The sequence below is a fragment of the Balaenoptera physalus genome (assembly GCF_965194825.1).
Source record: "Balaenoptera physalus genome assembly, chromosome: 6".
NCBI classification, from domain to species: domain Eukaryota; kingdom Metazoa; phylum Chordata; class Mammalia; order Artiodactyla; family Balaenopteridae; genus Balaenoptera; species Balaenoptera physalus.
Genome location: NC_138885.1, coordinates 93,954,310 through 93,982,069, shown reverse-complemented (window position 1 = coordinate 93,982,069; position 27,760 = coordinate 93,954,310). Strand labels below are relative to the sequence as shown.

The following is a 27,760-nucleotide window of genomic DNA, read 5'->3' as shown; positions in this document are numbered from 1 at the left end:
AATCTAAATTGTTTTTGGTAAAATAACAGGACTTTGATACTTCTAATTGTTCCCCAAAAAGCACATTTTGCCTATGCAGTGCATATGTACATTTTGACCACAAAGTCTGAAAACCTAGATAATGTTTAATTTTTTTACGGATTGAACACCCCTGATTACTTCTGAGATGCAAATCATCTGAAGCAAAGAATCACAGATGGATGTGCAGGGGTTAATGGAAAGACCACATTAATACACCACGATCATTGCAATTTTAAACAGTGCACTGAATTATACAAAGCTAACGAGGAACAACACATTAAACATATCATGGAATGCCACTGAACACATCATATATTTAATATCAATAAACCATTTATTATATGTATAATATCAATATATATGTATGTGTGTGTGTTTCCAGTCTTTATTTGCTGTTTCCAGTCTTTATTTGCTGTTTCCAGTCTTTATGGCCACTCAGTGTATATGTATTTACCTCTTCAGCCTTGATTTCTCATCTTTGATGCGGTCCCTTCAATTCAACAAAGATTTATTGGGTAGCTGCTATGTACTGAATTTTGTTCCCCTCCTGCCCAAATTCATATGTTGAAGCCCTAACCATCCCTTCATCTGGAATGCTTTCCCCTCTTTATGGTGGTAACTCTAGACCTGGCAATACCCCATACTAAAGACATACTTGATGGAAGTTCACAGTCTGCCCTGTTCTTTCTCATTGCAGTCATTTTTGGAGACAGGGTCTTTATAGAGGTAATTAAGTTAAAATAGGATCTTTAGAATATACCTTAATCCAATATTCCCGGTATCCTTGTAAAAAGAGGAAACTAGGACATAGACAGAGAGAGATGACCATGTGAAGGCACAGCCAGAAAGGGACTGTCTGCCAAACAAGGAGAGGCCTCATAAGAAACCAAGCCTGCCAACACCTTGGTCTCAGCCTCCTGGACCTCTAGCCTCCAGAACTGTGAGAAAATAAATTTCTGCTGTTTAAGCCACCCAGTCTGTGGCATTTTATAATGGTAGCCCTAGGAATTAATACAGCAATCTACTATGAGTTAGACACTGTGACAAAAGACAGAGACTAGATATTCGCCAATAGAAAAGACATAGTTCTCAGCCTTGAGGACAATCTAGTTCTTGATTTCCAGCAACCTAAGCACCAGATCCACTTGAATGTCTCACCATTATGTACTTCAAATGCCACTTGTCCAAAACTGTGGCTTCCCTTGTAGGGAACAGGCTTTACTTTCTAGAGTACAGAAGGGTTCTAGCTCTTCCCCGTGGCCTCCCTCAGCACAGTGCCTTGAACCTGAGAGGCACTCAGTTGCTGTTGCTGTAGCAATGATATTAGTCCTCTGCTTTCAGCATTCTTCCAGCCTAGAAATCCTGGAGTCATCTTGCACTCTTCCTCTCCTTCACACCTTTGTCCACTCTGTTACCTAGGCTTGTCAGTTTTTCCAAGTGTCCTTTAGTTTCCCTCCTTTCTCATTCCTCGTCACTTCACACGTGGATTAACCCAACCAGCTCTCCAATTGTTTCTCTTACTCCAACCTATTTTTCAAAATGTTGCCAGATGTTTCTCAATCATCTCTCTCATCCTTTAATTTGACAAACATTGTTGAACTTTTCTACGTACAAGATGCTATGCAAGGCGCTGGAGAAAACACACATGTGAATAAGACATAGTCTCTGCCCTTTGATGAACTCATGGTCTTTTGGAGGAGTCAGACACATGTGCAAAAATTCCAGTACCGATGTGCAAAGTTTGGGGGAGCACATAGTTGCAGCAAATAACATTTTTCCAGAGGAACTGGGGATAAAGGAGGAGACATTAGAACTGTAATGAACAGGAGCAGGACAGACAGAGAAAGGGGAAAGGACATTCCAGACAGAGAAAATTCGTAATTACAAAGGCTCAGATTTGGGGACTTAGCTGGCACATTCAAGAACAGACTTGATTACTTCCTCTACTGCACTGTTTCCCAAATCTACTGCTTGGTCACCAAGGGCCTTCATAATCCATCTTTCTTTCATCTCATTCTTCCTAGATAGACCTCTTCAGCTCTAATAAAACCATTTTCCCCATTGTTTACTAAAAATAACCTGCTTCTTTCTGCTTGATGTATTTGTTACACCATCCACACACCTGGAATGCTTCTGCCTCTTTACAGTGCAACTCTAGACCTGGCAATACCCCACACTAAAGGAATACTTGATGGAAGTTCACGGTCTGCCCTGTTCTTTCCCATTGCAGACATTTTTGAGATGGGCATAACTTTTTAGTTTATTATTAGGCACTAAAGACAAGTCATTCACTTTCAATTAGTTTGTGTAGCTAATACTAGTAGTGGTAGTTTAGTTACTGAGCTCGATAGCTGGCTTAGCACTCTGTAATATGTGTGTAATCAGAGAATTTCTGAGTTCCAGTTGGTTGAATTCATTTGTGGTCTGATTGTGGACGTCAGGACACTCACAAGGGAGCAAGTTATGATAACTGTTCTTGCATAATAGTTGGTGTTTGTTCTAGGCAAATATCTGGGAATGTCCAGTTCTACAGATTTTACAGATAAAATGCCCCCCAAATGAACTACTCTTTAAAAATATCTACTGTAACTTCAAAAATATATATTACAAAGGATATGTAATACTCTATTTACTATATATTTATATTATATAGGGCATGTAAATCCTACATGTATGAAAGAAGCAGAAGCACCTTTATAGGCAAAGATCAAGTGTTCTGCAGTTGTTAATGTTTGACTGGTAGGGGTGAGATGTACCTAGGATGGGCCATGCGAGGCTCTTGCCTCACCTTATAATCTCCCCTTGGCATTCAGATTCCGAGTACCAGCTAAGTCTCACTTCTTCTGTGAAGTCATCCTAACCTGCTCCAACCCCAGTCATTTCTCTCTTCTCATAACTCCTATTGTACTGTATCTGTATCTGAGCTGAGTATTTCATTGCTTGCCGATTACTTCATGTGTTCTTGCCTTGTCTCATCAACAGTTTCTTGAATGCAGAAATCCTTTTTAAAATTAAAATGAACTTTTTAAAAATCAATTTATTTTATTTATTTATTTTTGGCTGCGTTGGGTCTTCGTTGCTGGGTGCGGGCTTTCTCTAGTTGCAGCGAGTGGGGGCCGCTCTTCATTGCAGTGCGTGGGCTTCTCATTGCGGAGGCTTCTCTTGTTGTGGAGCATGGGCTCTAGGCACACGGGCTTCAGTAGTTGTGGCACGTGGGCTCAGCAGTTGTGGCTCATGGCTCTAGAGCACAGGCTCAGTAGTTGTGGCACACGGGCTTAGTTGCTCTGCGGCATGTGGGATCTTCCTGGACCAGGGCTCGAACCCATGTCCCCTGCATTGGCAGGCGGATTCTTAACCACTGTGCCACCAGGGAAGCCCTAACTTTATTCTTATTAAATAATATACACTTTGTGTGTCATCTTCAACATTTTGTTTTAGAGATTTATCTTCATAAATATTGATTTAGTTCATTCATTTTAATTGTCAATTAAAGAAAACACATTCATCATTAAAAGATAAAGAAATAAAAGAAAGTACCATAATCATACCACTGTGCAATAAACATTTTTGTCTTCCTGTTGTATTTCCTTCTAGATTTTTCCTATATATTTTTTCATGAGTTCATATTGTATATAGTGTTTGTAATTTTTTTATTGATTAACATATTGTGAACACCTTTTCATATCAAAAATGATTCTTTTAGAAATCATCATTTTCATAAACTCATTGCTGGATATTTAGGGGATTTCAAATTATTTGCCATCATCCCATAATATCCTAGCTGATGTTTTGTTCTTACTCCTTGGAATAAATTCATAGAAGTGAATTTGCTTGATCAAAGAGATGCACATTTAGTGGACACTAATGAAATAGTTCTTATATATTAATTAATAAGTAGTGTTCTTCCCACTACTTATAACTACTGATTTAAGTAAAAAAATTATTCATTATAATTTTGATGGTCCTTGGTCTGCCTACTATAAATGAATACAGTATTTAGAAATGAAACAAATACTTTATGAATTACTGAATCATAAATTAAGACAGTGATAACTAGTTTCAAAGGTAATGTCTATAGAAACTACTCTTAAAATGAAAGCTGTCCTATCGTTCTAAGAAGTCTCTTGGGAACAAACAATTCGTCTCATTTTTCTAAAAATAGGAAGTACTAAAACTTCTCCTCTGGGAAATAGGACTGTGAAATTAGGATATAAAAACCTTCCCATCCATCAGCTATTAGAGTTTTAAGAATCAGGGGAATTGTGCCAGAGAGGAAGTCAAAACCTTGTGTGGATTTTCATAGTCTCAGCATATTTTAGAAACTGTCCTTTCCTTCAGTATGAAGGGGGGGAAATCAACACTAAAATTTCTGGGGAGAGTTTTAATATTTCTATCCATTTGTGAAAGTTCATTTTATTTAAAGCTACCTCAGGGCTAGTGCAGATAGATGGATGTCCTATTTATTGTTAGGTGATTTCATTCTACAAGGCTCCTGCTGAATTATCAGAAAGATCATACTAAGGTAATAATTGGCTCCACTTTTTCCAATGTACAAATCTTTTCATCTTACATAGAGTAGTAATCATTCAAAATTAGCATAGCTTTAAAAATTACTGATTTGAAACTTCATTTAAATGGATATATCTTATAATACTTTTATAGTATCTTTCTCTCCAGGATTGGTTGAAGGTACTGGAATGTGTTTGTAGCTTATAAAGCATTATGCAGTGCAAAGAACATGCGAGTGGGGTCAGAAGATATGGATTCTAACCCAATATCTTCCAGCAATGGCTATTTAACTTTAGGCAAGTCACTTCAGCTCGAGGGTCCATAGTCTTCTCTACTATAAACCAAAAATCTGGCTTAGGTCAGCACTCCCCATGGTGTGTTTTATGGAACACATGTCCTATGAGATATTCCACTGAAAAAAGCATTTCATGTTCGAATGCATTTGGGAAACGCTGCGAATTTCTAAGCTGACAGTTACCTCTTAGAAAATCACAGTTCCTATTAACATATTAAAACTACTGAAAACCCCTCTAGTTTAGAAACCTGTCGAACTTTAACATTTCTCATTTATTTGATTAAAGGGAATTGTTATTTTTTTGGAATCACACCTACTAAAATCCTGTGAAACTAGAGTTCCAAAGAACACGCTTTGGTAAATGGTGGATTAAGAGCCTTTGAGATGCCTGGATGGGTATTACTACTCTTTCTCATACAGGTATTCAGCCAGTGCCCTGAAACCTGCTCTTCCTTCTGGGGTCTTTATTTCAGCGAAAGCCACCACTGCCACCCAGTCTGTCTCCCAAACCAGAAACCTGAGGGTCATCCCAAGTGTATCCCTCTTATTCACTCCCTCATATCCAATCATGCATCAAATCCTGCGGATTCCACCTCCTTATTATTTCTCCCATCTAGTCCCTCCTCCCCATTTCACTGCCTCTGCTTTTATGGAGGACTGGCAACATATCTCTTCTGGGTTGGTGCCATCACCTCCTAGTTTACTCTTGCCCCCAGTCTGGTTTCCCTGGTCTCCAAAACACAAACCCAGTTGGGGCTTAAAATACTCCAAAGATTTTATTTTTATTTATTAATTATTAATTAAAATACTCCAAAGATTTTTTTTGTATTATTTATTATTATATTTCCCAAAGTATCAAGTTCAAACTCCTTAGTTTAGCACATGAGCCCCTTTGTTGATGAGATCCTTCTACGTTTTCCGCCCACCGCTTTGACCCTTCTCTGTACCCATCCTGACAAAATGGAACGACATGCAGAGCCTCCAAGGCACGGTGCTCTTCGGTGCCTCTATACCTGCCCTTGTCTGGAATGCCTGTTTCCTCCTTCTTCACCTGGCTAGCTCCTCTCTGTCCCTGAACATTCAGTTCAAGAATCCCCTCCCCCAGGGAGGCCTTCTGACCTGGGAATGGACTCCATATTCCAATTGTGATTTCTTTGCCACCTTTACTCACTAGACGGTGTGCTTTTTGAGGGCAGGAACCATCTTGTCTTGTGTTTCTTGTCTTTGCATTCCTAGGCCTTAGTTGAAGCTCAATAAACCCTTGTTGAATAAATGAATGATTTTATGGTTTAAAGGAACTGATGAGAACCCGCTCATTTTCTCAATGGCTGAAAGTGACTGTTTTCTAATTAGCCTTGACCAACCTGAGCACTGAGAGGAGAGAGAGTTAGCTTCCCTGGTGGTGCAGTGGTTAAGAATCCGCCTGCCGATGCAGGGGACACGGGTTCGAGCCCTGGTCTGGGAAGATCCCACATGCCGTGGAGCAACTAAGGCCGTGCACCACAATTACTGAGCCTGTGTTCTAGAGCCCACAAGCCACAATTACTGAGCCCGTGTGCCACAACTACTGAAGCCTGCGTGCCTAGAGCCCGTGCTCCGCAGCAAGGGAAGCCACTGCAATGAGAAGTCCGCGCACCGCAAGGAAGAGTAGCCCCTCATCGCCGCAACTAGAGAAAGCACGTGGGCAGCAATGAAGACCCAACACAGCCAAAAAATAAATAAATAAAATAAATTTAAAATAAATAAATAAATAAAAACACTCAATGGTCTATTTTTTAAAGGTTTCAATGAAGTGAATATCTTCCCTGTGCAGTTATCACACAGTCTTGTTATAGCATTTGATGAGAATACAGCGTTACTATGTTTTGCACTCAGGTGTGTATAATTCCAACAAACCTGGTCATGAGGGATACGGGGTGAAAAGCTATAGACACATTTGTATGAATTATCACTTAAAATGTTTAAAGCATTTGTTAATTTAAAAATATTTATTGTGCAAGGTACTATGCTAGACATTATGGCAGATATAAGGATGAATAAACTATTGTATTACATTCATTAGGAAAGATCATAACTTATTGAAATAATTATAATTAGAGATAATGAATGATGAATTCCACAAGAAAGGAACAGACGGCTATAGGAATTGGTCAGCAGCAGCATCTTCATTTATATGAGATAACATTATTCTACACAAGAATATTAAAGCGCCTTCTAGACTTAAAATACAAAACTGCAGTTATGTTTCTAAAGTACAGATATCTCAAGTGTGAAATGCAGCTAGTAACTGTATTGTATGGTTCTAAATACCAGTTTGAAACCGATTATGTACCAGTTTGGAACAGATTGTGCAAAAGAGACCAAACCACTTCAAAGTCCTCAAGAATATCTGAAAGAAGGAATGTAATTAACCAATCCAGGATTTGGCCCCAGGACAGAGAAATGAACACTCTGGTTCTTAGAAAGGGAGCCAGGATCTCAAAAATGTACAGTGAATTTTTTGTGAAAATTCCAGATACAGATACTCTTACTTAGCAAGCAGATGGGAAGACATGGAAAAGGAATATTCACTGCAACAAATTCCAGGTCACACTCCGGATTTGTTCATTGTTTCAATGCTGTCAACAAATTTGCTTTGCATGTAGCCAGGCAAAAATGATTTAATTCTAGTTTTTTCTTTCTTTGATCAACTTTAGAAGGTCAAAATAAAGATATAAATTAAAATTTAAGTCCAAGTCAAGCCTACATCAAATTAAGCAGCATCTGAGTAACTTAGAGCTTGGTGATAAAGAATAAAGTAAGGTGCTATCACCTTACTCCTAAACCATTTCAATAAGGGGTGTGTGTGTGTGTGACAGAAATTAAGAACGCAAGATAAGCAAATTGCAAAGCTAAAAAGTAATCGAAGATAACTGAAATGTCCAATTTCTAAAAGCTTCCTAAAATAGTGCATGAAACTGCAGAGAGTCGTTGGCCAGAATGTGATTTCCTAAAAAAGGCCTCACACTGCAACAAAGGTCAATTTAAGTGCCTAAGGCCCCATCTGATGGGTTGCTGGAGTCTTGGAATACTCCAGCAGGAAGGTGCACGCATACAAGTCCTTGATAGACGTGCTCAAGGCTTCACTGTGTCCCAGGGCCCTCGGAGAGAGGCCGCTGGACCTGCTTCCAAGGAAAAGCGAGCAGGGGTGGGACAGCACCGTAATTTTCCTCCCTCACTCATTCATTCTCCGATTCACTGGTTCCTGGAGGCGGTTCCCAGGGACGCGCGGAGGAAAGGCGGAGCGCGGGCGGCCCCCGCTGGGTGCGGTCGGGCGCCTGGGGCTGGGGGTGAGCCTGGCGGGCCAGGGGGCGCGGACGGCGGGCGCCCGGGAGGGGCGGGCTCGGCTGCCTGCGCCGGAAGTGAGTGGCGGGTGGCGGGTGGCGGGTGGCGGGTGGCGGGCGGGAGTGGGGGGTGGCGAGCGGTCGGGCTCGAGTCGGTCAGCCCGGCGGCCGCCCGGCCCTCAGCCCCGCCTTCTGCGTCTCGGCCGGACGCGGCTGCATTCGGATCCGCCGCCGCTGGGCGCTGCGGCCGCCCCGCCCGCCGCGCGCTCCGCCCAGCCCCCGCCGCCGCTGCCAGGGCGGTCGGTCAGTCAGTCAGTCACGGAGCGCGCGGCGCGGGAGCTGCGGACCCTCGCGGCGTCTCCGGAGAAGGAGCGCCGCGCCTGGGGAGGAGGCGGCGGCGGCGGCGGCGGCTGGACGAGCCCGAGCGGCGGCTGCCCAGCCCGGAGCCGCCCCGGAGCCGGGCCCGCCGGAGGACCGAGCCGTTGCCACGGTGAGTGCTCAGCCTCGCTCTCGGGCCCGGCCGGGCGCGGGGCTGGGAAGCGTTGCCGTCGCTCCCGCCTCCATTTTCCCGGCGCCCGGCCCCGCCATCCGGGCGCGGTGCGGACGGCCGAGCCTGGGGCGGGGTCGCGGCCGTGACCGAGGCCGGGGCCGGGGCTGGTCGGACCTTGCCCGGCAGGCGGCCGGCCGGTGTTTGGGGGTCGGCGGGGCCTGGGCTGTACCCTGCGCCCCTGGGGGCCGCGACGGAGGGAGACAATGAGATGCAGGGCCGCCTGGGGAGGGTGCGGTTGGGCTTCTCAGACCCGGCACCGGTGACTGGTGGCCCGGGACCGCGGGAAGGAAAGGACTATTCCCCCGACTAGCCACAGAAACCAGTGACTGGGTGTCTGGGGTTCCCCGGGTTTCAGTGCTCCCCATCTTTCATAAATGAGTTCAGTGCAGAGATTTAGGAAGGCGGGGCACCTTCTGTGTCTTCTTTCTAATTAAGCAGGCTGAGTAATTGCTCCACTGCTTTTGAGCCTATCTCTTCTGCGTCTGTGTGCATTCCCGCCGGAAATCCAAACTGCAGTTCATGCGGGGGGGAGGGGGGGAGAAGGAAGGCAGTGTAATAGTATTAGGATGCCTTCGTTTTAAGACGGTTTGAAAGATGCGGTTTCTTATTCAGGCGGCGTCTTAGGGTGTCCCCGCGGTGTGAGCTGGAAACCGCGTTAAGTCATTGCTTGTAAGCATGAAGACGTGGCTTAGTACGAAATAAGAGGTTTGGGGAAGGGTGTAAGCGTTACATCAAATGTGACCTGTTTGTGTGTATCTCATATATTCTGTGGGAAGGGCAGTTGGGGAAATCTGAGCGAATTGAACGGTTCTTCACTTAGCCTCCAGATGAGGGTTGGTGTTGTCGGCAGCATTTGTCTTGGTGATGTGGAGAGCTGCCTCTGTGTGTGAAGTCCGCGGTAAAGGAACAGTAAAGGTTACCGGCTAGGGATGGAGCGTGATGGGGTTATTAAAAGGGTGGTAGTGAGTCCGTAGGAATATTAAATTCAGCAAGTATTTATGGAATACCTACTATCTGTTAGGCAGGGTGGGGGCCATAAAGTGAACAAGAATGCAGCATATAGTGGTGGAAAGAGCTTTTTGAAGCCAGGGAAACCAGGGGCGCTGTAAGCACTGGAATTGGCTGGTAGTGTGACGTTGGATAAGCTGTTGAACTCTCAACAGTACGGTTCTCTATCGGTAAAATGGGAATAACTAAAACCACCTGCTTACCTCCCGAGATGGCTGTCAAAGGATTAAATGAGATAATGTATGCAAAATGCCTAGCACCTTGCAGGGCACCAAGGTGTTTTAACAAATGTTAATTCCTTTTCTCCCTAGCCTACTGCTCCCGAGATTTTCTTGGGGGAAGGTGGGAGAAGAAGTGAATGTAGGTAATTGTAATGCAATGCATTATATAATAAAATGTTGAAGGAGAGGTGCAAAATGGGGAAGTGAAGAGGCGAGGGAATCATTCTAAATTGGGAGCACTGGGGGAAAATTCATGGAAGCTGTGGCATTTAAGTGGAACCTTTAAGGATGGGTAGGATTTCAGCTGATGTAGATGGGCAGGGTGAGGACATTCCTAGTAGAGGTGGAGGAATTGAGGAAGAGCAATGGGGGAAGGGCAAAATTAGAGACACGCAAAGGCTTTTTAGCTCTTGTTGAGTCTGACCTTCAAAGATTGTCTCTGTTATTTTGCTTTCTGTGTTGTGAATTTACCAGAAACCAGATTTAGTCTCTTCAAGTAAGTACAGAAATGTCTACAAAGCTCAATACATGATTTTTTGGATGAGACATTTTGTGGTATTTGGACTGCTTCTCTCTCCTGTTTGAATTTAATAAAGAATTATTTGTAGCTAGTTCCTTGTGATGAATAATAGTTCTATTTGGCAGAAAAGGCCTCTGATATGTCAGAGTCAGAGGTCTTACTAAGATTATATAGTGAGTAACTGGCTGAAAGATATGGAGTAGTGGGCACATATTGGGTGTGTCTCAAACTCTTGATCAGTATCGTTTGTTTTCACAAATATTTTAACACTTAATTTTCGGAAGAGGTGTTTTTAGCCATTGTCTAACAAGAATTAAAATGGCTTTTCTTTTGGTTTTGCTACCTTTTGGTTCCCACTCCATGCATAATTATTTATTACATTAGCATGGTGGATGGCTATCACAATATTATTCACAGATTCTTGGACACACATTATAAAATCTCATGACTTTGCCTTGGTTCTGAAGTAGTTGAATGTCAACATTAGTATTGTTGATCTCAAAACACTTATTTTAGGAAAATTAATATTAGCAAAACAAGATATGAGACCTCAAGCAAATCACTTTTCTTGGACTCTCAATTCCTTTCCCTATAAAGTGAGAAATTTGGGTTAAATCACTGGTTTTCAATCTGTGTTTTACTGAACTCTAGAATTTTGAAGAGGACCTTCAGAGGTTCTCCAGATGTTTGAATTTAATTGCATTAAAATTGTGTTTTAAACCCAGAATAATGAAAATCAACTACTTTTTGAGATGCACTGTTTTAAGTGCTTTACATGTATTGACTTATTTCATCCTTGCTATAATCCTGTGATGTAGGTTCTGTAAATATGTGAAAAAACAGGCACAGACTACAGAGCTATAAAGTGGCAGAGCTGGGTTTGAAAGCAGGCAGCATAACTCTTAAGCTTGTGTTCTTAACTACATTCCTATATTGCCACCATAATAAAATAAATAACACGCAATTTTTTTTATTGTGGTAAAATATACCACATAAAATTTACCATTTTAACCATTTTTAATTGTACAGTTCAGTGGTATTAAGTACATTCACATAGTTGTGCACCCATCATCACTATCCATCTCTAGAACTTTTTCATCCTCTCAAACTGAAAGGCTACCCATTAAACATTAACTCCCCACCCCCTTTCCCTCTGGCCCCTTGTAACCACTTTTCTACTTTGTCTCTGTGATTTTGACTACTCTAGATACTTCATATAAATGGGATCATGCAGTATTTGTTTTTGTTTTGTATCTGGCTTATTTCACTTAGCACAGTATCTTTTTTTTGAATATCAAATTTATTTTTATTCATTTTTGGGGGGCATAATTAAACCTTTTACTTTATTTTATTATTTTTTTTAACATCTTTATTGGAGTATAATTGCTTTACAATGGTGTGTTAGTTTCTGCTTTATAACAAAATGAATCAGCTATACATATACATATATCCCCATATCCCCTCCCTTGCGTCTCCCTCCCACCCTCCCTATCCCACCCCTCTAGGTGGTCACAGAGCACTGAGCTGATCTCCCTGTAGTACAGTATCTTTAAGGTTCATCCATGTTGCAGCATGAATCAGAATTTCATTACTTTTTAAGGCTGAGTAATATTCCATTGTATGTATATACCACATTTTGTTTATTCATCTGTAGATGGACATTTGGTTGTTTCCACCTCTTCGCTGTTGTAATACTGCTCTGAACATTGGTGTACGCATATCTACTCAGGTCCCTGCTTTCACTTCATTTGGGTATATACCCAGAAGTGGAATTGCTGGATCATATGGTAATTCTGTGTTGGATTTTTGAGGAACTGTGACACCGTTTTCTACAGCAGCTGCAGCATTTTACACTCCTGCCAGCACAAGGGTTTCAGTTTCTCCATATCCTCACCTCAACACTTGTCATTTTCTGTGTTTTTGATAATAGCCATCCTAATGAGTGTGAAGTGGTATCTCATTGCGGTTTTGATTTGTATTTTTCTAATGATTAGTGATGTCGAGCATCTTTTCATGTACTTGTTGGCCATTTGTGTATCTTCTTTGTAGAAATGTTTATCCAAGTCCTTGCCAATTTTAAAAATCGGGTTGTTTTGCTATTGTTGAGTTGTAGCAATTCTTTATATGCTCTAGATATTAATCTCAGATCCATGATTTACAAATATTTTCTCTTATTCTGTGGGTTGCCTTTTCACTCTGTTGATAGTGTCCTTTCATGTCTAAAAGTTTTTCATTTTAATGATATTCACTTCGTCTATTTTTTCTTTTGTTGCCTGTGCTTTTGGTGTCCAAGATATCATTGCCAAATCCAACGTCATGAAGCTTTTCCCCTGTGTTTTCTTCTAAGAGTTTTATAGTTTTAGCTATTATATTTAGCTCTTTGATCCATTTTGAGTTAATACTTGCATATGGTTTTAGATAAGGGTACAACTTCATCCTTTTGCTTGTGGATATCCAGTTTTTCCAGCACCATTTTTGAAAGAACTGTCCTTTCCCCGTTGAATGGTCTTGGCACCCTCGTGTACGTATATATAAAATTTTCTCACATTGAAAACAGTAGTGCTGCATTGGTTACACCTGCTTAATTGGGGAGGGGGAAGCATTCCTTAGAATAAAGCTTCTTTTACTATCTCTGATTATTTGTGAATTTTAAATGGGTAAGGAAGTAAGTTTTTTAAAAATTCAGTCCTGTGCATGTCTATTCATGTAGAATTGTCTAAACAGTACATTACTATGGCATATAAACTGCGTTTGGTTAAATGACAGGCAAGACTCAAGCCCATTCCTTTGGGGGTATACTCATCCTGTGTAAGTCAATTTGTTTAGTAACAAATGAACATGTAACACTAAGTCCTGATATCATGTTACAGTATAGATGTTTTATAGCTCATTGCAAGTTTTAGGTTTTTCTTGTTTGCCTTGTAAGCAGTTTTTAGATACTGTTACTAACTCATTTTGAAAGAAAAAATTCTTATTTAAAAAATTTCTCAAATCAATTTAATTGAAGCATATCCTGGGACTGCAAAACAAACCATTAAAAGCTACTAAGAAAACAAAACAAACGCTGCTACCTACTTGCAACTACTTATCTGAGTGAAATAAAAACAAAATTTTGCAGAAATAAATGGGTTGCTTTGGTGTCAAGACTAACATCTCTAACCCTCATTTGTCTCTGAGTTTTTAATAAATTATATTTGAACATAAAATGGTATTAGCAGTGCTTTTGCAGTTATATATATTTGCCATGCTGCATAAGATTTCTTCTGGAAAAGTTTTGTTGTGAAATATTAGAAACCCCCCAGATTATATGATGTCTAAGCTTCATCCTATGCTCTTATCACTGTTATTTTAAGATACAGTATTTACCACACTCTGGGGCAGATGTCTTAAAATACATCACTCATAACTTATAAATTGACTTTTTAAAACGTATATGTTCTGCTGTTCATAAAATGTATATTGTTACTCTGCTTTAGGCAGAGCTACGCATAATGGAGAAATCAAAGAAATAGGTATTCTCCCCTCCAAAATAGAGAGGATACTAGTTTAAGTGCAGGATACAAGAATCAGTAGAGAATGTAATTTAAGGGAGCAGAGTGTAAAAAGAAACAGAAGGGACTGGGGTTTGTTAGGCTTGGAAAAGAAGGGACAAGTCATCCCTTTACATGAGAAGAAAAGCAAGATTGCGTGGCCCATCATTGACGTCTTGTCATTTGTGTAGCACTAAAAATGTAAGCCCCCTGATGAAGAATGGTGAAATCTGGAGAAAATTAGAACTGTGAACATATTGAATAGGCCCAAATATTGTAGAATTACAATAGTAAGTACAGTTTTTTAATTGTACTTGAAAATTGAAAGCTTTTTTAAAATTTATTTTATTTATTTATTTATTTATTTATGGCTGTGTTGGGTCTTCGTTTCTGTACGAGGGCTTTCTCTAGTTGCGGCAAGCGGGGGCCACTCTTCAACGCGGTGCGCAGGCCTCTCACTGTCGCGGCCTCTCTTGTCGCGGAGCACAAGCTCCAGACGCGCAGGCTCAGTAGTTGTGGCTCATGGGCCTAGTTGCTCCGCGGCATGTGGGATCTTCCCAGACCAGGGCTCAAACCCGTGTCCCCTGCATTGGTAGGCAGACTCAACCACTGCACCACCAGGGGAGCCCCTGAATGCTTTTTTTGAAATCAATTTTAGAATGATCTTACTAAGTTTGATATGTTTGAAGAAGAGTGTTAGCTAAGTCAGTACAGCAAAATAACTAGCAATGTGACTTGAAAATACAATATATTCTTTAAGTATCCCAGATTGTACGTGCCTCTCTCCATGGTTCCAAGCACAGTTTATTTTCCCTAATTTTTCTAGTCAAAATTCTACTCATCCTTTGAGTCCCAGTTCCATTGCCACACACCTTTGTGAAGCTGTTTGATACTAAGTAGAATTCATTGCTGTCCTCTTCATTCCTCTAGACCTTACTTGATTTGCCCTATATTGTAAATAATTGTATACTGTCTTAAATCCCCGATTCTGGAGTATTGGATCTAGTTTTACTCATCTGAAATGTCTCTCAGTCCCTTAAATATAATAGAAATGCAATAAAAACGGTTTTAATGAGGACTTCCCTGCGCAGTGGTTAAGAATCTGCCTGCCAATGCAGGGGACACAGGTTCAAGCCCTGGTCCGGGAAGATCCCACATGCCGCGGAGCAACTAAGCCCGTGTGCCGCAACTACTGAGCCTGCGCTCTAGAGCCCGTGAGCCACAACTACTGAAAAGCACACTGCCTAGAGCCCGTGCTCCGCAACAAGAGAAGCCACTGCAATGAGAAGCCTGCACACCGCAACGAAGAGTAGCCCTCGCTCGCTGCAACTAGAGAAAGCCCGCGTGCAGCAACGAAGAACCAATGCAGCCATAAATAAATAAATAAATAAATAAATAAATAATAAAGGTTTTAATGAAAGGCATCATTTGAAGAATTCTTTATGGTTGGTGTTACATCTCCTGAAAGGATCCATAAAAATCTAATAATGTTTATTTTATTTATAAAGAACAATTCTTTCTCGCCTTATTTGGTTTATTTTATAATGTAACAAATGACTTTAGAGACTTGTGAAGGGAATCAGTGATCCTCTTTATCTGTGAATAGAGTTCTTTATAAATGTTAGTAATGGCTCAAAAACCTTTTTGTTTACCCTAAATTTTTAAAATAAATATTTGTTTTTTAAAGCAAGCGTAATGAATACAGTGCATTATGTTTGAAAAATCTTGGTTGTACTGCTTAGTAATACAGAAATTCCAAAGTCTGGATCTTAAATTTGTTTATTTTGGTACTTGGTTTTAATGCTTGTCTTAGCTAAAAGGCAGCTCCTGCAGGGACACGTACCCCAAAAGAATAACTGCCTCTTTGGCTGTACTTTCTAAATGGAGATACTCATTGTTTAATTTCTATCCATCAATTATGCAGATTTGGCTAGCAAAGTTTGCCCTTTCTGTGCAAACCAATGTGAGGATTTGCATTTATATGTTTTTAATAAATGTATTCAAAATCCAGAGAAACTATGTATGGAAGACATTTAAAGAGTTAGAAAATGGTTTCTCTGTGTTTAGAGTGTGCAGGTATGAGTATTCAAGATGACACACATTGACTTCTTTTGAAATACAGTTATTTTCTTACTAAAAAAATGCTTCATTTACCTTTAAGGTACACATAGATTAACTATGTTTTTGTTTTTAAAAACAACTGCTAGGTAGCATACTGCTAACCGTCACTTATCACAGAAAGTCAGCAAATTTAGACTTTTTGTGTGTGTGTGTGAAAGATAAATGCTTAATTCATCTTTAAATTTGACAACTCTTTTAAAATCCTTTGCCATGAGACAACCAATAAACCTGTTTGGTGTAAAATACTTATGGTCACTCCTCAACTACATCAGCAACATTCTGTATCACGTGGTGCTCTTTCTGCTTGAGCTTCTCTTTTGCTGCAGTAGTTGCATTTGAGGTTAAACCTTACTTCCCCTGCCCCAACTTTCTTTTGTTGAGGTCAGAGCAGCTGCTTCATGAAGGATTAGATAATACAGTTTTTCCATAAAATATTGTTTCTATTAAGGAAATCATTTACCGTAAGAATATGTCTTCCCTGGAACACCAGTCTCTTGTAGCAATTTACAAAAAGGTGCGTTCTTTATTTCATTTTTGAAAAAGATTCCAGCAAATACTATCACTCTTCCCTCCAAATATTTAGAGTCACTTAGTACCAGAATACTTAGACTACTTTACATATATGATGTGTGGCTGTCTGACAGGTGGCCATAATGAAGAGGCCAGTGTCGTTTTCTGTGTTAAGGATACACATGCATTATATTGTATTACATTATATGGTACTTAAAATACATATGTGTATTGAGATAAAGATTCAATAGAACTCCTAATATGTTGTTCTTCTACCCTAATGGATCATCACTCACACTTCCTGGGTTATAATCACCTCCATTTTGGAAATCGCTCTACAATCTTACTGAAGTACTGTTGGTAATAATGAACCTTTTATATTAAGTTCCATTTCATAGTGTATAATATACTTGTATGAAGCCATCTTAAAAATAAAGCACTTGGGACAAGACATTCTGATTTTCTTACTAATTAGAAAGAAATGTTTGTGGAAGAAAAATAGATAAATTTCAACAAAGTGAGACCTTAATAAAATTTATTCTTTTTTAAATATTTATTTATTTATTTTTGGCTGCATTGGGTCTTCGTTGCTGTGTGCGGGCTTTCTCTAGTTGCGGCGAGCAGGGGCTACTCTTCGTTGCGGTGTGCGGGCTTCTCATTGCGGTGGCTTCTCTTGTTGTGGAGCACGGGCTCTAGGCAAGCAGGCTTCAGTAGTTGTGGCACGCAGGCTTCAGTAGTTGTGGCACGTGGGCTCTAGAGTGCAGGCTCAGTAGTAGTGGCGCAGGGGCTTAGTTGCTCCGCCGCATGTGGGATCTTCCCGGCAGGGCTCTAACTCGTGTCCCCTGCATTGACAGGCAGATTCTTAATCACTGCACCATAGGGAAGCCCAATAAAATTTATTCTTTACCACAGTTGAAGTTATTAGCTTATTTTAGAAGCTTCAGTTTGGATTTTACATTATGCTTTCAGGAATTAGGGTGAATTAAAAGTACCCTTTTAAAATTTAATTTAGTAATTCAGTAGTGTTGATAGACATAATTTTTCCATGTCCATAGTGAGCATTTTTTTCCTCGAATCTCTAGCAAGATAGAAAACATTTCCATGACTCTACCTTTTATCTTTTCCTTCTCTACTTCTGCAACTGCAGCCACAGTTGCTTCATCACAGATACATTTTGCCTGTTCTAGAATTTTGTATTAGTTGAATCATATGTATGTGTTCCTTTGTCTCTGACTTCTTGCCCTCAGCATGATGTTTTTAGATCCATCCATGTTATTGCGTGTATCAGTAGTTTGTTTCTTTTTACTGTGTAGTAATATATGCAATTGTACGAATATTGAATGTACGATAGATTTGTTTATCCAGTTTCCTGTTGATGGGCACCTGGACTGTTTCCAATTTGGGACTACTGTGAAGAAAACTGCCATGAATATTTTTATACAAGTCTGTTTGTGGACAAATGTTTCATTTCTCTTGGATAAAGGAGTGGAATTGCTAGGTCATACGTAGATGTTCCTCTTTTTAAAAACTTGTATTTGAAGAACAATATACACATGTATCATAAACGTACACTTCTACAACCTGAATACTCCTGTGTAACCAGAACATAGATGAAAAAGAAAATTACCAGTGTGCCAGAAACCCTCCTCATATTTGCTTTTCTATACGACTGCCCTGTCATGGGTAGCCACTGCCTTGACTCCTAACTCTAATTTTGCTGTAAAGTTTTTTGGTTTGCTTGTTTCTTTAAAAATTTTTTTCTACTTTATTGAGGTATAATTTCCACATAACAAACTGCACGCATTAAAGGATACTGTTTGATAAGTTTTCATACACCTGTGAAGCCATCACTGCAGTCAAGATAGGGAACATATTCATCAGCCCCCAGTTTCTTCACCTCCCTTTGCCAGACATGCTCCCCTCCACCTCTGTCTCCGTGCAACCTGTCACTGTAGATTAGTTTGAATTTTCTAGAATTGGAGGTATGGAATCATACAGTGTTCCCTTTCAGTCATTCTCTCTCTCTAGTCTGGTTTATTTTTATGCAGAATAATGATTTTTTTAACAAGTGTATACAAAAGTCTTTATTTTAACATATAAAAGAAAGAATCACATGTTCTTTCCCACAGCTTTACCAGACTGAACCATCCGATAAGTTACACGCACACAGAGACTTGGCAGGTTATTGCACAGCTTTTCAACGGGTTGAGTCAGGACCAAGTGACCACCTTCCCCACAGCTGGGCTCTGAATAATGATTCAGAGAATAATGATTATAGATTGATATAACAGAATAATGATTTTTAGATCAATCCATATTGTTGTTTGGATTAAGTTCCTTTTTATTACTGAATGGTATTACATTATGTATATATGCCACATTTTGTTTATCCGTTCACCTGTTGATAGCTATTTGGGCTGCTTTCATTTCTAGCTTTTTACTAATAAAGCCGCTATGACATTTTGTACAAATGGAGACAGATATATGTACACATATATCTTCATGAATATGTTTTTATTTCTCTTGGATAAATACTATGAGGACATGCTGAGTTATATAGGGTACATGTATTTTTAATTTTTTAAGGAACTGGCAAACTTTTCCAAACCTGTATCATTTTATGTATCCAACAGCGTTATATGACAATTTTAATTACTCTACATCCTAGCACTTGGTATCGTCAGTCATTTTCATTCTAGCCACTGGAATGGATACATAGTGGTATCTCATTATGCTTTTAATTTGCATCTCCCCGATTACTAATAATGTTGAGCGAATTTTCATGTTCTTATTAGCCATTTGGGAAGTGACTGTGCAAGTCTTTTGCCCATTTAAAAAACTGGGTTGTTTTATCTTTTTTAATTTAGCTGTAGCAGTTCTTTATATATTCTAGGTACAAGTCCTTTATCAGATATATTTGTGAATGTTTTTTCTTAGTCTGTGGCTTCCCTGTTTATTTTTTAGTGGTGTGTTTCAGATAGCAGAAGTTTTGATATTGCACTTCATCAAAATGATCAATATTTCCTTTTATGGTTAGTGATTTCTTTGTCCTAATAAATCTTGGCCCACACTAAAGTTGCAAAGATATCTCCCTATGTTTTTTCCTAGGAGCATTATGATTTTAGCTTTCACATTTCAGTCTGTGATCCATTTTGTTTATGGTGTGATGTAGAGGTCGAACCCCACCCCCCATCCCATGTTTATACAATATCTATTTGTTCCAGCATCATTTATTTAAAAAAAAAAAGTGCTTTCCATTTTTGTCAATTATATCTCAGTAAAACTGAGGAAAACCCCCTTTCCTTTCCTCCTTTCCTACTTTGACATCTTCATTGAAGATGTTTGACAATAAGTGTGGGTCTGTTTCTGTACTCTCCATTCTGTTACATTGATGTAATTCTCTCTTCTTTTGCTAGAACTACACTGTCTTGATTACTTAGTCTTATAGTGAGTAAGAAGTCAAGGTAGAGGATATCCCCCAAGTTCTTTTCGCAGATTGTTTTGACTATTTTAGGTCATTTGCCTTTCCATATAAATTTTAGAATTAGATATTGGGATATGTGTTATAATTAAATTGGATACCTAGTTCAATATGGGGAGAATTGGCTTATAACAATATAGTATCTTCCAATCCATTAACATGGTATATCTGTCCATTTATTTAGATCTCTAATTTCTCTCAGCAGTATTTTATATTTTTCACTTGGCATAGAATAAACACTGCTTGCTGTCCTATTTGTATCAGTTTTTTTTGTTTGTTTGTTTACAGCCAAATCATACTTTACACAAGCTTATTTTTATAAGTAAAGGTTTGGTATGGAGATTTTCCATTTGATAACCTTTATCTAATGCATAAATGAAGGGACCACCTGTTCTGATGTGACAGTGCTACAAATAGAGGAGACTGAAACATATCTTTAGAAACATTAAAGCAGAAGCTTACAGCTTTATAGTTATTGGCATAATTCTTTTGACTTGTATGGTTGTGGATATTAATATTTAAAGAGACTTATCTTTATTAGCATAGCCTAGTATTTTTAGAATCAGAAGTAAAACAGAATCTTATCAGTTTAATTGGGGCATTAGTTCTTACCAGAGGAGTTTGCATTTTGAGTTTGCATTTTGTAGTTTGCCTTTTTCTTCCCCCTTTCATTAATAATACTAATGGAAATATGCAACTCTCAGAAATGTATAAAGAAGAAAATAAAACATAATCCTACCACCGGGAACTGATTACAGTTAAAATTTTTGGTATATTTGCTCGTGTGTGTGTGCGTGTGCACGTGCCTGTTTATATAGCTCATTATAGTATGCATAATTTAGTTCTTCTTTCATATAAATGCTGTATCACTAGCATTTTCCCATGCATTAAATGTTTTATGAATAATTTACAACATCTGCATTATAATCCAGGATGGATAATAAAACACACTTGAATTTACTCAGTTTTTCTTTTCTTGTGGAATATTTAGTTGCCTTTCCCCCTCTGTGTATGTGTGTGTGTGTGTGTGTGTATGTGTGTGTTTAATATTTGGCTTTAATGAGCATACTTGTTCACAATCTTTGTCCGTATTTTTAATGTCTTTCTAACATTGTTTTAAAGTCGGAAAAGTTTGAAACCGAAGTGTAAAATATGATAGACATCTACATACTCATCACCAGGAGTAATCATTGTTTATATTTTGCTTCAAATAATTTGTTGAAGGAGAAGTAACAGATAAAACAAAAATCCTCCCCAGATAACAATTTGTATTATTCTGGTGCATATTTTAGTGCATTTAACAAATGTGTGTCCATAACATTTTACTTATTACTGTCTGTGCTTTTGAATTTTATAGAAACAATAAATTATATCTTCTAAAATTTGCATATTTTACTCAACTGTGTGGTTTGAAGTTATTAGTACTGGTTCTTGTAGATCCAGTTCATTCTTTTTATCAGAATAAGCCAGTTTTTCCATTCCTCTTTTGAGGAGGGTTAGTTAGATAGATAGGATGCCACAGTGAACATCCTTTTACATTTCTCCCGGTGCTTGTATCTTACATGTTTGGGCACTTAGAAGTGGTATTGCAGGATCATAAGGTGCATAATCTCCAGAAGGCTCTCCAAAGCGGTGGGGAGTATATTTCCCGACCAGCAATGTTCTCATTGCTCCACATCCTCCCCACCCCCTGGTTTTATCAGACTTACTGTTTTTGCCAACTTGGTGAGTACGAAATGGATAATATTTTTTTCTTTAGTATGTTTTTAGAAATATTGTTATTAGGATGGGAGCACAAGGTTCTGTAGCATATTCAGTGAAACTTTTTATCCTTGGAAATTGTATTCTTTCAAATAGCCATTAAGAAATGTTTTCTAATCACACATTAAAACTTTTAAAGAGTTTTGAAAGCATTGTTGTTTATGTTTATTCACAGTGGGGTATAAGTGTTTTGTCTAAAGAAGTATTATCTGTCCTGGCTATAAGACTGATATTGGAGAATTGCCTAAAATGCATTAACTCTATGTTGTGACATCTGTGTAGATAATTTAGATGATTATTTGGCTAACAGAACCCTTGACTGATTTTACTTCTTGTGAGCTTTTTGGGGAAACATTTAATTTTTTAAATCATGTACAGTCAAGTGAAAATGTAATATCCAGTTGTAATTTTTTTCATTTCAACAACTGATGACTGCTTATGACATGAGTAGAAATGATTTACTGTGGAAATTCTGAATGTATTATTCCTACAAAAGTTGTCTTCTCTAACCCTTTTCCCTACTGTGTGTGTATGTGTATAATAATAAACATTTCCAGTTTAAAATATTGTAGCATGTAGGCACATTAATTTTAAAAGTAAAGAATATAAAAGATGTAAAAGTTCTGTTCTCTGTTGGAGATTGTAATAAAACTGCCTGAAGGCAGGGACCATGTCTACCCTTTAAATAGCTGTATTCTCTGTGTTTTTCTGTACAGTGCCCGACTCATAGTAGTATTTCACTAAGTATTTGTTGGATGAATGATATTATTTCTTGCTAAGTAGTAATCTTAAGTGAAAAATAGCTGTACTTTTTTAGTACAGATAAACACAGACTTAATTCTGTGTGAACCTAGAATTCTGTCCGTATTTATTCTTAAATGGTAATATTTAAGCTTTGGTTTTTCTGGTCTTCTGAGTGAGAAGCATGCAAGTAATGGCAAAAAAGTGGTAGTTTTTATTATAAAGAAACTCAACTCTGGATCTATTTTTAACTGAAAAAGAAAGCTGACTTTTTAGCCTAAGAGTTCACTTGGAGTCCCTCTGCGTGATTTAGGTGTATTTTAGCCTGTGAACGTCCAGTTCTCTCTCCTGACTTGACTTCTGACTTGACTTCCTTATTGTCTCATCTCTCTGCTCCTGTATCTTTGCCCCTAGTCCTTGTGGGCACAAAGCTCTTTCCTTTATGAGCCAAGGGTCTCATAAATTTAGTGACTTTATTGACCATTTGGAGGTTTACAAGGGAGAAATCACATGATGTGTAGCCTTTTACTATCTTACAGCCTCTGCACCCCATCTGTGGCTACTTTCCCCAGCCAGCTCTTCAGACCTGCCACCATTTTTTTATCCTGTAGAGCTTTCTCAGAACTTTAGTCCCCCACTCTCCATGTATTTTTCACAAGGAGTAGCACTATGTTGTGTTGTCTACTGCTGTGCACTGGATCACCCCAGAACTTAGTGGCTGAAGACAGCAGCAATCATTTTATTATTATTTCGAATGGTTCTGGGGGTTGCCCAGGCTTAGATGGTTCTCACTGGGAATGTCTCATGCAGTTGCAGTCAGGGGCAACTGGAGCTGGATTCCTCACTTACCTGTCTGGTGGTTGAAGCTGGGACCTCAGCTGCGGCTGTGGGCTACTTTCTACACTTAGCCTCCTTCTGTGGCCTGGGCTTCTTCACAGCATAATGGTGGCTTCCGACAGCAGCTTTCCAAGAGAAACAGGAGGAGGAAGCTGTTAGCACTTTTGATGATCTAGTCCCCTAAGTCACTCAGCATCACTTCCTCCATAGTTCATAGGTCCTCCCCAGAGTCCAGGGAAGGGAACATAGACTTTACCTCTCAATAGGAAGAGTGTTAAGGCAGATTGTTGTGAGAAGAGCAAATGAGACTGTGGATATTGTTGCAGTCATTTGGAAACTATCATCTATCTTACTATATCAGGTAGGTTTACTGATCCCCAGCTGAAATTCTGATGAACAAAATTTCATCCACCTTCTTTTATCTGAAAAAATTTCATTACAGATGATGAGGAAGTCATAGGTACGTTCAAATGCCACTGCCTTTAAGAATGAAGGTTAAAAAGTAATCTTTAACCCTGCTGTCTCTGTTCTTTGGAGCATTTAAAATGTACAAATATGTGGACTCCATCCTAGTCTCCCAATAATTAGAATGTACTGGACGGACCTCAGGCATATGTTAAAAGCTTCATGGCAAGTTATTAGAGAGGCTTCAAGCCTTCTGCCTGTACTCCACGTGTATTTACCAGTGCCACACCACCTTCCTATGGACTCACTTAACATTTTGAAACTTCCCTCCTCTCTTTCTATTCAAAGTCTATGATATCAACAGAAAACAGTGGTAGTCTATACTAGAGTGCCAAATAGTGTGATATGACTGTTAAGTAAAAACACGAAATTTAAAAGAACATACATGCTGTAGTCATCAGGGCAGTTTCATGAGAGTGAACTTAAATTGGATCTTGAAAAATAGATGGAGCTTAGATATGTTTTGTATTGATGGGAAACTCTTCTACTCAATTGGTTGTGAACATTATTTTTTTATTGAAGTATAGTTGATATGAACATTATCTTTAATCATTTAAACAGATATCTTGGAGATGGTCAGATGGATCATCTTGCTCTCAAATGTGAAGATTAAATGCAAGGGATCTCTTTTTGCTATAGTAGATATTTCTATTTTGCTTATCTGTTTCAGACATGGTTTAACAAAGTCAAAGGCATTCCTCCCTGTGACAGCCTCTGAAAGACTACTGTAGCAGTTTATCATTTTTTTCTATGCCCAAATTATTAAATCTGATTTTAAGTAAATCTGCCAATGGTGTTTAAACCCTTTTAAATGTTTTCATCAACCACCTTCTCAAATAGAGAAGTAAAAAAAGCATCATTGATAGAAGCTGGACCACAGTGAATATAGGAAGCCCTCAGTAGATGTTACCTATACGCCAGACACTGTAGTCTTTAATGTAGATTATTTCATGTATGCTTCACCATAAGGATGTGGGATGATTTTACAAATGAGGAAACAGGTTTAGGAAGATGTAAAAGGACTAATACAAGTTCATGGAGCTATTCAGTATTCAAATCAGGTAATCTAATAACTGGAGAGCCCCAGCTCTTAACCAAATCAAGAAGTTCATTTTCTTCATCTGGGAATGCATATGAAACAGTGATGGAAGAAAGGACACCACTTAGCCATCTGTGGAATGACAAATTGCAACCAAGAATGTCTTCTTTTCTGTATATTGTGGATATGGCTCCAGTCATGTGAACCTTTTAGCTATGATCAAAAACATTGCACCAAACTTAACACTACCTGACCATTATTAGATTTGGCCAATGTGGTGAGATGAGAATCACTGATATTTTGAAACCTCCCCCCCCCGCTTTTTTTTTTAAATTTATTTATTTATTTATTTATGGCTGTGCTGGGTCTTCGTTTCTGTGCGAGGGCTTTCTCTAGTTGCGGCGAGCGGGGGCCACTCTTCATCGCAGTGCGCGGGCCTCTCACTGTCGCGGCCTCTCTTGTTGCGGAGCACAGGCTCCAGACGCACAGGCTCAGCAGTTGTGGCTCACGGGCCTAGTTGCTCCGCGGCATGTGGGATCTTCCCAGACCAGGGCTCGAACCCGTGTCCTCTGCATTGGCAGGCAGATTCTCAACCACTGCGCCACCAGGGAAGCCCCCCCCCTTTTTTTTTTAACCCCACATTCTGTTTAGCCAAAACTTATAATGCTTAGGCATTGTTACTGGTTTCTTTAAGGTTGTAGGAAGATTAGTGAAGTTATTGGGTTTTATTTTTATTTTTTAAAAATTTAAATTAATTTTAATAAAATTTAAATTTTCTGTTTAAATTTTATTGAGAGGTTAATAAAGAACAGGTAAATTTTTTTTATGTTATTTACTTTTTAAAATAATTAATTAATTTTATTTTTGACTGCGTTGGGTGTTTGTTGCTGCGTGCGGGCTTCCTCTAGTTGTGGCGAGGGGGGCTATTCTTCGTTGCGGTACGCGGGCTTCTCATTGCAGTGGCTTCTCTTGTTGCGGAGCACGGGCTCTAGGCACGCGGGCTTCAGTAGTTGTGGCACACAGGCTCAGTAGTTGTGGCTCGCAGGCTCTAGAGTGCAGGCTCAGTAGTTGTGGCACACAGGCTTAGTTGCTCCGCGGCATGTGGGATCTTCCCGGACCAGGGTTCGAACCCGTGTCCCTGCATTGGCAGGCGGATTCTTAACCACTGCGCCACCAGGGAAGTTCCAGGTAAATGTTTTTAATCTTTCCTCTCTCTGAGACTTTCTTTGAACTTCAGTTTCCTCATTATAAAAAGATGGAAGTGATACCACCTGCTTTCCTGCTTTTTCAAACTAGAGCAGTGTACTCCCAGACTCCCCTAGGTGTGTCTGTGCAAGTGCACACAGGGTTAGGGATTCAGAGGGGTTGGGAATGCAGAACCATAGAATAAATGTCACCATTCCCCTGGAGCTCTAAATTTATTTGATGATAGGCAGTTGTAAACACTTTTTCTATTTTAACTTATAGAGCAGAATGTAAAATTAATACGAAATTTTAAGATAGTTGAATTCAAAATAAATTTTAGGTGTACAGCAAGCCCACTCCAGAGATATTGCTCATTCTGTCACTGGCAGCCACTTTTCATACTTCTTGGAATCCATATTTTGTTGTGCAGTAAGTCAAATTTAATTCTTTCTTGTAATCATGACCATTTCTACTGTTCAGACAAATGAATAGATTCTGGGAGGTAAAACCGAAACCCATAAAAACCCTAAAAGTATTAAATTATTAGAAGTCAAGCACCCTGAACAAGTTCTAGACTCCTGCTGAGACTTCATTTGTGTTGGGAGTTCGGGTTGCAGAGAAGGTGGAAAAGCAAGCTCCCTCAAGCCTCTCCCTCCCCTTAAGCAGTATGCCTAAAGAGTAACTGGAAAAGAGGTGCTTTTCCTCTGGAATTAAGACTGGAGAGAGAAGACTGATAAATTTGAAGGGATATAGAGTGAAGTCAGTAATTAAATAATAGAACTTCAGTCAAGGATAGGTTGAGAAGGGTGGGGAGAGGCCTTTGGATTTAACTAGTCCTTTTTTTTCCCCAGACTAAAGAAATGAGGCCTAAGGATTTAAATGATTTAGCCCATAGTTTCTGCTAGTTAGTGGCAGAATAAGAATTTCCAGCTTCCTGACTCCTTATCCCAGCTGGCTTAGGCTAGGAACATCTTGCAGACTTTCCTTAAATGGACCAGCCTTTCAGTGTTATTAGATAATAAAGGTTTCTGCTCTTACTAATTCATATTTAGGGCATAAAAATGAAAGATTTACGTACTTGAGTTTTCTTGTTAGCCAGAATTTGTGTTAAAATGTTAGAGGATGTTTATTTAGCAACTATTGTTTAAACATCCCACAAACTCGTTCTGAAAATTTCAGTTAACTATAGACTCTCTCCTCTTTACCCAAAACTAATCTTGACCATCAGTCTTATTTATTTACATTTTTGGCTGGTTAATGTCAGGAATAATGAGCCATCTCTGGTTGGTTTTCTGACTCCTGCCACAATAAAATACTAAGATATGCAAAGATGGAGGCAGAACTGCTGTATGTGGGATTTACTAGTAAAGTGATTTCTCCCCAACCTGGAGTTTCTATTCAGAATTCTGGTTAATTCTAAACATTTGTTTTAGCAACTGTATAAATTTTGGATTTTCATATGCAGGAATTTGGATTAGCTCCTTTCAAGGATACTGAGAGAGGGAAATGATGGAACAGAATGAGGAGAATCTAAAGCGATGGTATGTAAAGCAGGTTGCAGAACAGGATTACACAATTTTAGAATGAAACCTTGGAAAGGAGAGAAAGGAATATAAAGGAGGTTGAGAGAAGAGATACATTGT

General features: G+C 39.3%; 1 protein-coding gene across 8 annotated transcripts in view; it reads left to right on the top strand.

The window, feature by feature from the left end:
• Positions 1-8,060: 8,060 nt before the first annotated feature.
• RAPH1 (Ras association (RalGDS/AF-6) and pleckstrin homology domains 1) overlaps positions 8,061-27,760 on the top strand; it is an 89,568-nt gene continuing 69,868 nt past the window's right edge. For 3 of the 8 annotated variants that reach the window (XM_082466974.1, XM_082466973.1, XM_082466970.1), the window contains exon 1: positions 8,242-8,638. The gene's annotated coding sequence lies outside the window, so the exon portion shown is untranslated. The other 5 variants (XM_082466977.1, XM_082466976.1, XM_082466972.1 and 2 more) reach the window with 4 other exon arrangements.